Source organism: Quercus lobata, chromosome 4 (assembly GCF_001633185.2).
Source record: "Quercus lobata isolate SW786 chromosome 4, ValleyOak3.0 Primary Assembly, whole genome shotgun sequence".
NCBI lineage: Eukaryota > Viridiplantae > Streptophyta > Magnoliopsida > Fagales > Fagaceae > Quercus > Quercus lobata.
In genome coordinates this window covers 15,990,910-16,001,436 of record NC_044907.1, presented here as the reverse complement: position 1 = coordinate 16,001,436, position 10,527 = coordinate 15,990,910, and positions in this window count along the sequence as shown.

The following is a 10,527-nucleotide window of genomic DNA, read 5'->3' as shown; positions in this document are numbered from 1 at the left end:
GTTTGAGATGTTTGTTAATGACTACTTTTGCTAAAAGTCTTGCAAACCCGTAGAAAACAAGGACCAATTCCTTTTGGGGCCACTATTTTTATTTGTATATGTGATGGCACGAGCTTGAGTCATTGCAAGTTCTTTTTTGTCCTATACCACTAGCCTTATCGGAGTAAGTATGTGAGAGACTATACTCTTAGTGTCTGTTTAAAAACAACTTATTTAGCTTTTTACTGAAAATGTTTTGCTGAAAATTTGCTAAAGTATACTTGTACAATTGTACCTTGAAAAAATTTTAAAAAGTGAAAAAAAAAAAAAGCAAGAAAAAGTAAGATTTTAAAAAGTTGTACGTAAAAACTAACAATTAAAGCTAAAAGCTGAATGCCAAATAGGCTCTTAGTCCGCCAACTTTTTGTTGGAAGAAACTTGCGTGAATTGGTGGGGTCGTGTTGGTGCCTCTCATGATGATGGTTTGACTAACCATATTTCCCCCTATAAATTTAGGGTTTTACATGAAGTTGTCATTTATTTTATTTAAATAGTAAAAATAAGAAAATGCATAATGAAAGAAATAAAAATACTTTATTGATTAGTGGAGGGTAAGAGGTGTTAGAGATTTAGTGTTGTGAGACAATAAGACAAATAGTAATTTTTAAATTGTTTTGAGTTTAAAAATAGGACCTGCTATTTTGAGTTTCAAATGTCAAGAGAAGACGATTTGCTTTAGATTAAAAAGTGTCATGATACATAATATGGGACATCACATTTCATTTTTTGTGAAATACTTTTATTTCTATGGTAAAATTTTCTATTTTTTCAAGAATATATATTATTAATTTGTATGGGCTAAAATCCAAAGGCCCAAAAAGATGTTGGGTTTAGACCCAAATCCACAACAACTAATTTATAAAGGTGAGTTTTTGAACAAACAATTAAACTTGAAATAGTAATTTCTCATGAAAGATTGATACTAAACAACTTATGGGATTAAAAATAGTAATAAGGCAAGTTTTTCTTTATTTCTTCTTCCTCAGAATGACCAAGGAGCTTTTACTTTTAGTAAAATACAAGATTAGATTTTTGTTTATTGTATTATCTCTTTTCACTCTCTTTTTGGGGATCCAATCCTTGTACAAGAAGGATCTTTTCCATTTTGTAGTCCCACTACTTCAATCCTAGCCCTCCACTTGGATGATGGATGGTCTTTCTCCTAGATACTTGTCCCATTCTATTCTTGTAGACATTCCTTGACCATTCCTAGAACTCTTCTTTCATTTTCTTTCTAGTTTTTTATATGATATTAGTAGAGTGCGGGAGAGGGAAAAGGTAAGTATTGGTGGGAGATAAAATACAAAACGGAGGGAAATGGCAAAAGAATATGTTTGTCTCATTAAAAAATTGTTGAGGACAGTTTGGTAATTTTGCTTAGTTCAAACTGGCCATGACACTATATTTTTTGGGACTGTCCAATATATATTATCAATTTTATTATAGATCTATATAGATGTCATTGTTCAATGAACCCAATCAACTAGAAAAGCGAGTTTGAATGGAAGATGCACATCAGTATCTGACTATTATAAGTTATTAAAATATTACAATTTGAGTACTGGTAATTTTGATCAAGTGGCACTACCCCTTCGATTAAAGGTAAGAGGAATAGATACTATCAAAAGGTTAGAGGGACGAATTATAGGGGCGACAACATATGTGGGGGATGGTAAAGCATGAAGTTGGTTATTTGTCTATATCTACCAAGATTAACAATGCCATTATAATTCAAAAATTGGCAAATGCAATTATATGAGAGGTGGAAATATTGCTGAGAGAGGAATAAGAAAAAAATTAGGAAGGGACCAGAAAGGAGTACTTGTTGCACAATTCAGTACTTCCTAGCCTCATGATAATATCTATCTTATAGTTGATTGGCATAACTATCAATGTCATGGTCAATTTTCTTTTTGGTCAATTACTTCCATTGTTAGATAAACAAGGAAAAAATCTAAAATATTATACGTGGTTGATAAGTGACATGGGAATCAAATGTGTGCTAGTATGAATCAGTTGGTTATGGTCTTAACAAATTGAAATTGCTGGTCTTCCATAAGATATTTATATTAAAAAAAAATAGTGTATAACATAGCTTAACCTTTAAGCCAATGTTGATTATTGAAATTCAAAAACGGCTTTATGATATAACTTTTAAATTAATGACTTGAAGCCTTGAAGGTAACCCATATTTTGTATGTTTCAAAATATATGATCTTGTAGAAAATTTTTGTTCCAAGTATTTATGTAAACAAAGAATAAGGATTGTGATATCTGGAACATTTATCTGCAAGTCTAATTAAATCTAGGAAATGGACTCTTTAAGCCATGATAATTAAGGTGCAATCCTACTATCACCATACTATCTCTAAGCTTTAATTGTATTTAGGCGGAGCTTTGCCTAGTGGAGGTCTCAAATCTCATGATTATGAACTAGCATTCTTAGAATTATTTACAACAGACTTGGTGGTATAGTAATATATGATAACTGGATTAAACTTTGACGGTTCAATTTAGCTTGTCTAATAAAGTTGATTTTAAACTATCTCAAAATATATATATATATATATATATATCTCGAATTAAAGTTTTAAGAATCCAAGTATCCAAGTATGATAGAATAATGTTAATACAAGCCATGGCAACCATGAATTGTTTTTGTTTCCTCTCATAAAGTTACCTAGATGATTTTGAACTTGTTGGGTTTCACTCAGAGGTAGGTGTTTGTAGGGGTGGATTCAATAATGTCATTTCAAGGGGTAAGATTAATTAAAAGCAAAGTTTGAATTAAAAAATGTAATATGAGTAATAAAATAAAAAATACATATCATAATTTAAATGTAAATTTTAATTTATTTTTTCATGTCTAGTATCAATTCATTGAATTGCCCATTCGAAATCATTGCTTGATTTATTCACTATTTAAGTACATGTCCTAAAAATTTGGCTTCAAAATGTATCTTGATAATAGAAAGTTGAACCCCACCATATTCACTTGTATTTATTGGACAGAATTTTATAGGGTATGCTTATATTTTTAAAAAGAGTCATATTAATGAGTATCTTTAAGACAATGATTAATTAATTATTTTAAAAAAGTTTAAACACCATTTTTATAAGAAATATAAAATGTCGTAAAAAAAAACTAATTTTTTTAAATTTTTTTATAAAAATTTTCTAAGAATATTTCATAAATTAATGGACAAAATATCCAAAATATCGGTTAACTTTTCATTTTTCTTTTAGAAAAATATCCAAATTCCAGCGGTCAATGCGCTAGGGAGATCAGGTGGTCAAACCCAAGGTTGGGCCACTTTGATGATTGGAGATAGGCCACAAAGTTTTCGGGAAACCATCCAATGTGGACAAAATGCCGTTAAATCAATGGGCCTCAGGAGAGATTTGACAGAAAGTGGGCCTAAAGTTTTTTTTTTTTTTTTGAGAAAGAAGTGGGCCTAAAGTTAATGACACAAACTATGCTTTCCACTGATCGTTAGGTCCTGTGATCATATTTATATGTGGTCCTCTTACTTTTCAACTAGGTAGTAGCCTAATATTTTTATTTTTTTGAGGAAAGTCTAGTACTTTTTATTTATTTATATTTTGAGGAAAAGCTTAGTCCTTATAATTCACGGGACAAGTTAATGAATGTTAAAAAGACATTAATTTAAGAAATATTTTTAGAAACTTTATACAGGAAAAAAGAATAAATAATTTTTTTATTAATTTTTATATTTCTTTTAAAAGTAGTATCAAAATCTTTCTTAAATAATCCATTAAAAAGCTTCTTAAGCTCACTTGTTAGCAGAACTCTAATACTAATGCAATTTCAAAATTGAAATAGGTGATAGTTCTAATTGTGTCATGAGAGCTCTAAAATTAGAATGCACATTCAAATTATCATGTACTTTTTGATGGGCCCCTTGGGCAAAGCCCACAAAGGTGACTGGAAGTTAAGAGGACCCAATATTCTTTGCTCAGTTCAAGAAGGTATCCCATGAATTGTCCAATTGAAAAAGTTGCTAATTTTTCTGGGGGTACTTAAATAAGTTAGTTTACTATGGTTATTTGTCATTAAGCAGTATGATGACAATAAATCATCTAGGTCTATACAAAACAAGAAATTCGAGAACTGAAAAAGCTTAAATCAGATCAAGCTTTGGATATCATTCAATTCTAAATCATTGAAAAGCCTAGAATGCTATAAATACAGTGTTATATACAAAAGTAGATAAACTGTCAAGGAGGACTAAAAGCGATAGAAAATGTCAAGTTTTATGAACAGGATTTTCGAGGTGTATAAAAATGTTTTGGGATAAACATTATTGCACACATAATAATGTACGCACTTTTATATACAAGTGGAAAAGAAATAAACTTTGACTTCAAAAACTATTATTGCAGCTACTTTTTTAAATATGCACGAGTGTGTGCAATAAACACTATTCAATATTTTGAAAATTTGAGAGTAGGTTGATCTTTCTTCAAATTACTAGTCAGATCAGATATACATAGAAAAGTCTTATGAACAGGTCTCCCAATGTGTATAAAACATTTGTGCCCCATCATAGAGAGACTGGTTGACTATCATATTGCATTTGGGGCATGTGACTGGGAAGATTTGGCCGTAGTGCATAGCATAATTGCTTGGTTAAGGAGTGAAATGTTCTATTGCATAAATATTGTTTGAGGTGTATCTACATACTTCAATTGTCACATCTTCTTTGTTCCATAACAGCCATACTCCATCGTCAAGCAAAACCGGGTCTATGCGATATGAACTAGAGAATCCAATTTCTTTGATAGCTTGAACTGCATCATCACGACTACTTCTTATTCCGAAAAGCAGTACAATGGAGGGGTTTTCAAGTTGCTTAAGATATTTCATTGTTTGGATGAGCATTATGTTATCTAAGCCATTATACTTCCAGCATAGTAGTTTCTGCAAATGATAACAGTTGGTCATGACATCGCTAACTCTTGGCAGAAAGTTCATTTTACGTTGGTTTATCATCCCATTAGGTGCGACAACAATGTCAAAACTTGCAACCATTGATTTGATGTTGTAAAGAGTAGGAAGAATTTCGGTGCTTACTTTTGTTATTGTTTTGTTGCTTATCTCTTTGTGTACTATTGCCTTATGTATTGCTGTGGAGTATAACTGGAAGCTTGGAATGACCATTGGAGAAGGCCGAGGAGAGTTAGTCGCCGAGAATGAGATCTGTGGGTGGTTCCCTTGTGGTGGTGTTGGTATAGTGTGGCATGCTTTATCGACCTTTGTATTTGAATTCTGAGGCAATGTGTTGGATGAAGATGCAATTGAGAATTCAGGTAACCCTTCTGGTTTTAATGTTTTTTCCACTGGGCTGATGGGAGCTTCATCTTGAGAGTTCAATAACTTTGTCATAGAATGTGATGGTATGTCCTCACGAGGATGGATTAGTGTTCCTTCTTCCGTTGGAGACAAGGATGTACCTTCTCTAGGTAGGGGATTCTGTCTTTGCATCAATCTGAAGTTCGATTTTCTATTCACCTTAAGATGAGAAGAGATTTTGTTAGAATATATAGCACAAAATGATCTGTAACACTTTTTGTATTTCATTTTATGTTCTACAAATCATTTATTGTCATGTATTTATTTATCTTCTTTATATAGAACAATTAAAGTTTAATATGAAAAAAAAAAAAAATTAAACACATGATATACTGTGTTGGTTGAATATAAAGGAGAACGTAAAAAGTGATATAAAGGATTTGTATTTAGATTAAAAAAAAAATTGTATTCATTTAGTATATATTATCAAACAATATTATTAAAAAATAATATAGTTGGAGGCGTGACATATTATACAAGATATATTTGAAGAGGATATTTTTCAACCCTAGAATCCACCCTTTTTATAATAATAAAATTCCACCCATTTATATATGATGTCTTTCAAATTATCAATTTGTTCTATTGACATCATAATTTAAATGAAATATAGAAAATTTGTCCTCAATCCTAGTTTTTTTTAGGGAGAAAGTCAAACCAATTGAGATCAAAAGCATATTGATGCCTATATTAAATATAGAATAATATTAGGGATATAATATTTTAAATAACTATATCCATGTGCACTTTCGGACTTAATTGAGAGTTAATTGAAATATGTATGTAGTGTAATTTCAAAATTACCCTTATTGGTTATAATGAAAAACCACAATTTCCATTTAATTTAAACCTCAATTTAGACAATATAAGGTATATTGATACAATTGTCACAAATTGGGGTATCATTTGAGCAAATTTATAGTTTGAGGGGGACAGATATTATAAATTTGGTGAAAGCTTACGGTGGAAAATTGTAATTTCTCTTAATATGAGAATAACTTTTGTTAGAAGAAAAAAATAGCACACTTAATAATGAATAATATTACTTAATATTATAAAAATGTAATTATACAAAAACAATATGCAAGTTCTGATATTAAACAACATTTCATAACAAAACATAGAAAGGAAGTGTAAACTTACAGAAACATTGGCCTTTGGAGGCTTGAGTTCATCATTCTGCTGAAGATTGCTTTGAGGTTCAGATGGTTGAGCACAGGTAGTACTGATGTAATTAGAAGAAGAGTAGCAAGGACAATTCTTCTGTAGATGCCCATAACGCCTACACATAGAACACACCATATCCAAATCTAGTCCCTCATACACGATTGCTTGCAGTTTCACACCAATCTTTATATGATCATGAAGTGGACGGTTTAGATCAAGTGTTACACAAAACCTTGCAAACTTACATGTCTTCCTTTTTTCAGTGTTGGGGTCAATTTTGAGAAGTCTAATACCAATACATACTGCAATTCTGGACAGAAAATCATAGTATTCTATTGGAAGTTCTGGCAACTTAATCCAAACATCTACATGTTTCATATTGGTCTCTGAAGGCTTGAAGTTTGGAACCCAATTCAAAAGAGTTACACAGTAATTTGGGATCGAAAAAGGGTGCTTGGAAAGTACCACGGAATAGTCTGAAAGCTCTGAAACATTCAACAAGAAGAAACCAAGACCAAGATCATTGAGCTGGTAAGGTCCAAAAGGAGACAATAGGCGAGCAAGGCGTGTGTAGAGGTTGTGATACTTGATCTTTTTGCCATGTACATAGATGAAAAAAGAGTATCGAAATCGATCAATGATTGGAGCCAGCTCGGTGGGGTTGAGCTCAAAAGTTGAGAACTTGTTTGCATCCATGCCATGATCATCACCACCTTCTTGGCATGCACTGAGGTTGAGGCTAAAAGTACTCTCTGATTCATCGGAAAGAGCTTCTTCAACATATTCATCATCTCTATCTTTATTACCTAGGTGATCGTGGAACTGCTTGAACATGGTGTTGCTACGATTTTCCCTTGGGATTTGGCCTACAATATTGTATGAGAGCGAGAAAGAGAGAGAGAGAGAGAGAGAGAGAGAGAGAGAGAGAGAGAGAGTGTGTGTGTGTGTGTGTGTGTGTGTGTGTTAGGGAGAGATGTTGAGGCAATGAATTTAGTGGATGTGTGAAATTTAAACCCTTCATAAATATAGATAATGAAATTACATGTTCTTAGCACAAATAATTAATTAGCAATGTCATAATCCATTTGTTAGCAATGTCAACATTTCATCACTCAGCTACGTAAGGACATGAGAAATAACAGTATGAAACATGCCTCAGTTTTTATTTTAGTAAGAAATAAATTGAAATTAAAAAAAAAAATTGTGATGAGTAAAGTCAAATCTTTTTTTTAATAAAAAAACCGAGTAAAAGCAAATTCAAGTCTATGTTATAAAACACAGAATAATACTCGGAAAATTGTTTTTTTAATTATTAAAAGTTGACAGTTAAATATTAGCATTAATACACCATGTTGAATACGCTAATAAGGATGCGAAAGTAAAATCATAAAGTATAAAACATAATAATACATGAGGGTTACATGGTTCAGCTTAACAGCCTACATCCATGGAGGAAACCTTAAAAGGCTACATCAATAATATATTAGAATGTAGTATAAATCATGTGTTACAATAAACCATAACATATGTATATATAGTAGACTAAATCCTAAACTAATAGATTTCTAATACAAGTAAGAGACTTGGCTTGTACATAAAGTAGAATTAGGCTTGAGCCTATACTAATGAGCTAATATATCTTTAACATTGACAAAATCATGACTGTTTTGAAAATTTTTAAAACTTTAACAAGCTATTCATTGTAATTTGCTAAATTCTTAAAATACTAAAGAGTTTTTTAATTAAATCTTTTAAAACTTAGTGATTTAATTTTTTATTTTTCAAAATCTTAAGGTTTAATTTGTTGTTTCTAAAACTATAGTATTTAATTTATTATGTCCTAAATTATAGGGTTTAAATATTATTATCTCCAAATGAATTGTAGATCAAAACTCACTATCTTCTCATATTAAATCTCAAACACCACTGTCTTCTTCCATTTAAATGGATTGAGACTTAATTTGTTATTCTTTAAAACTCGGCATTGTTACTTTTCATATGTTTAATTTGCTACTTTTTTAAACTAGAAGATTTAATTTGTTGATGTAAAAATTGGGTTTTGCAAAAGTGTTTGAGTGGATATTTTTTAGTCAAAATAAAAGTGGATCCTACCTATCTAGAAGATTAGCATCATATGTTCAATTGCCGAAAACCTTTAAATTGTGAATGAGAAATTGACTCATTTATCCCTACTTGGATATGGGCGAGAGTAATGTTTTTGCTTAAATCCCACGTAGAAAGGAAATAGAGAATTTTCAGGTTTATATACCTATATGTGTTGGACAATGACATTGACCAAAAGCGGTAGAAAGTGGAAGACCAACCCAATGGGCCTTTCACTTACCCACACATGCCTATCACCAAGCTGAGCCAAGTTGGGCTGGGTGTGGTCTGATTTCTTTAGACATGGTACCCCTTTGGGGATAACATGCTTAGAGCATTAGCATTGAAAAATTCCAATGCGACTCTATTTTACCATTCTAAAATACCTCTTTATCATTATACCATACCATTTTACAATATCTCTAACATTCCAAAACTCTATTTTTATTAAAATATTATTTTTTAACCTTTCTTTATTATTTCTTTCCAACCGTTTTTCAGTCTCATTTTCCTGGGCTTTCCAACAGCCATTTTTAGTCCTCTTTCTCAACCTCTAGCACTGGTTCAATACACAACACACACACACCCATACCGATCAACCTATCCAAACCCATCACCACACCCACACACACAAACACAAACACAAACATCAAACCAGCAACAAAGCCACACACACAAACACAAACATCAAACCAACAACAAAGCCACACACACAAACACAAACCATCAACAGAGCCACACACACACAAACCATCAAAACAGTTGGAGCCAACAACGGTCACCACACCCACCACCCAACCCCCCGATCAGCAAACCCAAGCCACCGATCTGAAACCCACGCCAACGATTTGAAACTCAAGCCACCGATCAAAAAAATCATCACCGAAGCAAACCCATTCAAAAAAATCATCACTGGGGCAAACTCATTGAAACCCACGCCGCCGATTTGAAACCTAGGCCACCGATCAAAAAAATCATCACCGGAGCAAGCCCATTCAAAAAGAATCATCACCGAAGCAAACCCATTCAAAAAAAATCATCACCAGAGCAAACCCATTCAAGAAAAATCATCACCGGAGCCACCGGAGCAAACCCATTCAAAAAAAATCATCACCAAAGCAAACCCATTCAAAAAACATCATCACCGGAGCAAACTCATTCAAAAAAAATCATCACCGGAGCAAACCCATTCAAAAAAATGAGAGAGATGAGAGAGCAGATGGAGAGCAGAGACGAGAGAGCAGATGGAGAGCAGAGAAGGAAGAGAGAGAAGAGAACAGAAAAAATGAGAGAGATGAGAGACAGAGGAGAGAGAATCAGAGATAAAATATTAATTTTTTTTTTTTTTTTACAATACTGCTACAGTGCAATTCTATCTTTAGAATTGCATTGTAGCAAGTATTGCAAAAATTTTGCAATACTTGCCTTTACAATTCTCTAATGCAGATGATTTTAAGGCTGTAAATGTCAAATTTCCCTTAGATATGGCATTAACATTCTCCAATGCTAATGCTCTTACCTAATTAAGCCCCAGATGTTGGAAAATTTTCCTGAAACAATGTTTTAAGAGATCAAGATCAAGAAAACACAGATTTAAGCCATAAAGGATGTTACAAAGAATATTGCTTTGTTTACTCTCACTTTAGGGTACACGTTTCTTCATCCACAGCCTACAGGTCTCGGCTTTTAGTGAATTAATTCATGCATAAACCGTCTATTAAGGTCTGTGGAGCTATCTTGCACGGAAAGAAAACAATTTTTTAGTGAATTCTACAATTTAATATCTAGAGCCAATGATAAGTTGGACTAATGGCACTAGGTACTGTGTATTTAGGAGTTGAAGG